Below are 6,025 nucleotides of genomic sequence, written 5' to 3' on the forward strand. Positions count from 1 at the left end.
AGGACAACAAGCCATTTTTTACTGCCGTGATCCAAAGGAAACGTTACTTTTTTGGGGACTGCAACCCCCAAAATTCCTCACTTAAAAAGTAAAATATCCAAGTTTTTCTGAGATCTTTAGTTCTGAGCATATCCAAAGGAATATCCTTTTGAATGGTAAATTCACCACGCCATATCACAGCTGGAAAATACAAACCCAAACCTCACTTGGACTCATGGAACTAGTTTCCTAGTTCTTTATATTTAGGCCATATTAACTACTTTATAAGCAGTATGTAATAGTAAAAACAAAATCCTCATTCCAGTGTTGTTTATCTGTTTATAAATACCAGCATCTATAAGATAAAAATTTTCCCAAGTCAAAAAAATGCATTAAAAGCCAGCTATTTTCTTGATGTATTCTGTTGCTCTATTCATCTGCAGGTGAAACACAAGTTCAGACTTTAATAATATGGTCCTGTTTTAAAGAAAGTTATCCATGTTAATATAACTATGTTCTGCAAAATGTGTTTTGTATTTTTTTTAAGTTGCATTACTTTTCCAATGGTTTTAGAAATCACAAGCAAAACTCTAGGAAAAGTACCCTCAAGGGATAGAATTCTTTTTTACAGAATTTATTATAGGATCTTATGTGTATTCCACCCATGTCTTAGAGCTGTGGATGTCAACACAATCCTCAGGCCTGCTCATGCAGGTGTCCATGTGTCAAATTTATGGAAAGGATTGGGGTAATGCAAAAAAAGAAGGGAGGAGAGTAGACTGTGTGCCATCTTTGAGTTGGGTTTGTACATGAAGATCATAATGTGATTACTGCTTAGTTCTTGATTCTTCCCTGTATAGTACATTGTATTCATTGGTGTGCAAGACATTAATATATTTTTTTCTGCAAACAGAGAGACAACAAACTGACAAACCCCAAAAGCAGGACAGATGGTGGGAGAATTGGAGGTTATGGCTTTGGAACACACACATGCACAATGTTTTAAGGCAACTAAATTTTAATAAAGATGACATTCCAGCAACATACTTTAGATTGAGGCTTGCTCACACCCAAATGTCTTCTTTAGAACTTGCAGTTACATCTCAGAGACCAAAGAAAGCAGGGCACTGGAGACTGGTGGACGATACTGAGAATTGGAGACATCATTATTGCTCAGGGCCAAACTACACTTGATTTTAATGTGTTTTTACAAATGGCATCAGCTGGGGAGGTGATAATTGTCAGTATCACATCAGATATGGAAGAAGATGTAACTCTTCTCCTCTGTGACCAAGAGCCAATTCCTCAAGGAAAGGTCGGATCTAGTATGTGCTCATTGTACTGAAAACCCTACATTGAAGTGTGTCTGTCAAGCTCTTCCCCCTTCCCAAGTTATAGAAAATATATAAAGAACATTACAGAAAAAATTAGGCTTGGTGTTTTCTCCCCCACATTTCTTCTTTTCTTTGATAGTAATATGTGTGATATTTGTTTTGTTTTTTTATAAGTCATTCAAAAAAACTGAACAGGGATACTATCCAGGCTGAAGCAGGTGTTTTTTGTGAAAATGTAGTTTAATTTCAGTCACCAACTCACTAAAGCTTCATCAGAGAAATGGCTCAGTTGCCCAGATACGAGCTGGGCTACATCTGGCTGTGAAATGTGTAGATTTCCTGGCCAAAACATACTTGGATAGCTGTGAAAGTTTATTGGAAATTATATTGTATTGGCACACTTCCCCTGCTTTGCCAGGATAAATATAGTTGCACTGTGGCAAGTATGATTGCTGCAAAGTCCCCAGAGACAACCACTATATTGCTGGCTGGTGCCCACTGGAAATAATTCTTTCAGATTTAACTTGCTGAGCTGCTAGCATCATGACAGTTGGGCCATCAGCTCTACTGTTCTGTTTTTCTGGTTGAATCATTCTCATGTAAGCAACACTTCATAAATATACCGTTTATATTTTGTAAGTAACCAACTGACCTGTAACTCTGCTTATAAGTAATTTGGACATCTCTTCAAAAAGATGCTCCAAGGTAAATCTGGAAGAAAGAAAGGTTGTTCATCTGTAGTTAGAGCCATAGTTCTCAACCTGCAGGTCCCCAGGTGTTTTGGCCTACAACTCCCAGAAATCTCAGCCAATTTACCAGCTGTTAGGATTTCTGGGAGCTGAAGGCCAAAATATCTAGAGACCCACAGATTGAGAACCACTGAGTTAGAGCATCACATATTTGATTTCTTTGTTTCTCCTGTGTTCTGTGTGGCAAAAGTTATTTGCCCTCTGGCAGACAATTTGGGTAGAACCACATAAAATATTTTTTCAGCTCCTTGCTTACTTAAAGGAAACATTTTGTTTTGAGTAATATTTACTCCAGAAAAAAATAGAGATTGAAATTAGCTTATTTTTAAATGAGCTTTTACATCCCTCAATTTCTAGAAGTTCATTTGGGTCATATTTGTTGCATTACCCCCAACAGAGATGAACATGTTGGCTTTTCCTGCTGCATTTATTCTGATGTGTCAGACAAACCTAATAATTTTTCCCTCCCACAAATGGATTAAACTATAAAAGGAATAGATAAGACAATTTTATGTCATCCAGATTCCCACCTTGTTCTATGTTGTGATGAACTAACTGTGTGAACTTTGGATATTATGGGAGTATGCTATGGATAAGTCAACACACCAAGAATATAATCCAACTGGTGTCTCATCACTGAAAGGAGGTATCTGTTTTGCCTCCATCTGCATAGGACAAAATTTTGTATCCGACACAACCTCACATTTGTTAGCCTCATGGGGCCTTGCTTTCTGCCTTTATTTCCCGCAGTACTTCATGTCTTCAGGCCTTTTTTCTTCAAAAACACTCCATTGTTTTACTTTCTTTAAAAAATATCCTTTGCCCATCCTCTAGGGCTATCTCTTATGTCATCGTTAATGCCCTCTCTGCCTGTCTTAAAAAGCCTCATAAAATCCATCTTTTCTATGAAATCTTTGCTTTTCACCATTAATTTTCATCCAAACTAGCTTCATAAGTGGAAATGCCCTTGATACCATGCATTCCTGGAACCTTTCTCTTTTCTCTCAAGTCCATGGTCTGTCACCTTCTGAATGTTTTGGACAACAGCCCCAATCACAATAAGCCAACATGAATGGGTGGGCACTATGGGAGGGGGGATGTTTGCACAATATCTTCCTAATATTTGAAATTCTAAATTACTTTAATTAGGATAGTTTTAGATGATGAAGGATGATTTTTCTCAACCCACTTCTAAAAGCCACTGTCATTATTAGAATGAGTAATCAAACAGATCTAGCTCTCAATGCAGCATCTCTCAGTGTGGCATAGATATCCCTATGTGGGCCCATGCTTTGTAGAGTCACATACCTTCCCTTACCTAATAGCCCCTGAAGCTGTATTAGATGACTATTACATGCTTCATGGCAAGAAGGTAGGATTGGAGAAGCGTTTGGCATCATGCAGCACCGAGACCCCTGAAGGACATCAGCAGATCTCAGTACTGATACAATCTTGTTGTGAGAATGTAGCCAGGTGCTTCTGTGATATTGCCTGCTTGCTATGAAGCATGAATGATTGTGTGAGGCAGCTTTGGGAATCTTCTGTAAATTGCGGGGTTTTGGGTGCCATGGAGGAAGGGAACCCCAATCCCTGCAATGCATGACAAAAGACATCAATATTTATTGTGTCAGAAGCGAACTGGGGGCATTTAAAATGTATTTAAAAACACAAAGTTAAAAACTTGGCATTAATGTATACTAAATGCCCTTTGACTTTTAGCATGCAGCCTGCAACCAAACAAGGACATCAATAAGAGACTCTTATGTAAAATTATACAGTTGAAAAAGACCACATAGGCCATCCAGTTCAACCCACTGCCATGTAGAAATACCCAAAGTACTGCTGTCATGTAGTCACTGGCAAAAACTTCCAAAGAAGGAGACTCCACCACACACCACCACAAGTGGCATATTCCATTGTCAAACAACTCTTGCCATCAGGATTGTTTGAGTGGAATCTTATTTTTCTATAATTTGTATCCATTACTCCATATCTTAATCTCTGGAGCAGAAGAAAACAAACTGGCTCTATCTTCGACATGACATCCTTTCAGATATTTAAACAAGGCTATCGTACCCCTCTCAGCCTGCTTTTCTCCAAGCAAAACACACTCAGCTCCCTTCAGGCTTGGCTTCCAGACCTTTGACCATTTTAGTCACCCTCCCCTGGGTATATGCAGCTTGGCAATATCCTTGATTTGTGATGCCCAGAAGTGGACACAGTATTCCAGATGAGGCCCGACCAAAGCATGTATAAACGCTAACTGAACTGCAGCCCTGGAGTCTTTAATATAAGATTTTAAAAGAGCATAACTTTAAGAACTAAAATGTGGTCTAATAATGTATTGTCCCTTTGGCTCATATACGGGTCTAGATAAGAAGGCTCTCATAATCCTTGTGTATGTTAGACTATCTCGAAGTTTTGAACATTTGGGGATATTTGGATAAATCGAGGGGTGAACACTTCAGTCATGGAATTAGACACCAAATTTATTCTCAAGACAGAAGTGGCCTTACTTTGAGTGTGAAAGAAGATAGCAAAGAGACCATATGGAAGGATTTGCTTTTACACTTTCTCTCCCCTTGCCCATTGCTTTTGAGCAACCTTAGCTCTGTGGCTCGTGTTTGCAAATGAAAACAACACTTGCATGCTAACAAAGTCAGGAGACTGAGAGAACATTGTTGCCACAAAAGGTTAGCAGAGAGAGTGAGAGCACAGCTTTGATGAGAAAGGCTGGCAACGGGAAAGAAGCTCTGGAGGCCGAGGCGCTGTTGGTTATTTGCATATGCCTGATTATATGCAGTGTTATAAAGGAAAGGAAAAAGGCAGCCTGGCACTGACAGAAGAAAATTAGAGTGTGATTGCTTTATGTTCACAGAAAAGTTTTTCTCGAAGGCTTTTTGGATGCCATATGCTCAAAAGGCATGTGTTAACTACAGAGAAATGAAAACATTTCATTTTCCAGGTTGGTTTTTAAAAAAATGTTAGTCATTCCAACAGATGCTTGGCCATATCAAGACAGACGCCTTGGAAAACCACTGTATGTAATAACCTGACTTTTAATGGAACCCATTTGTTTTTCTTCAGAAAGTCTCTCATTTTGAACAGACCACTTTAGCCTTTAGGAAATTTAATTTTTCCTGAAGAAAAATGGCAATTTCTTCCTTCTTCTCTTTAAAAAAAGAAGCATCCAGGTCATGGGTACATGAGAACGTTTGCTTTTTGTAGGGCTTCGCTTTTCATTCCAAACCTCTTCAGCACAAATGCTACACCAGGGATAGAAAATGTATGGACTTCTACTTGAGATGTTGGGCTTGCTGGCATAACTAAGGGTGAAAAATGGTGGGAGTTGCTATGTGATGTGGAAGGCTATGAGATTTTTACCTTTACTTTTTTTGAAGAATTCTGGCAACCTATCAAACATGGCTATTCGTTCAGGGTCAAGGGCTGTGTCTACACTGCAGAATGTTAGCAGTTTGCTACCATAATAACTATTATGGCTCAATGGTATAGAATCCCAGGACTTGTAGTTTGGGAGTGGTTAAGTAGATTGTAATGATGATGAATAGGGAAAGCAATTTTCATTGTAAACCCAATTAGGAGCCTTCCTTGTCCATCTTTGCTGTTTGTTCATAGTGAGATCTCAAAGGGCCTCCCTTCCACATACCATCTTCCAGAACCAGATCCTTCTGCACATTGTCATTTTTTAAAATGACAATACAAAGGTCTAAGTTGAATAATAATATCAGGTGTGACTGAGCTTCTAACAATAGATAACAGATTCTGCATTTCCTGCTTATTCCTATCTCTGCAGCTTAATAGATTTTTTTTTTTGGTGTAGGGATCCTTGTTTGATACCAACCTTCTTTGGTGGCAACTTGAGTCGACTCTGAGTTTGACAGCAGCAAAGCTATAATTCCTATGATTCTGTTGCAGTTAGCGATTTCAGACTGCATTAATTCT

This window comes from Anolis carolinensis, chromosome 3, assembly GCF_035594765.1.
Source record: "Anolis carolinensis isolate JA03-04 chromosome 3, rAnoCar3.1.pri, whole genome shotgun sequence".
Lineage (NCBI taxonomy): Eukaryota > Metazoa > Chordata > Lepidosauria > Squamata > Dactyloidae > Anolis > Anolis carolinensis.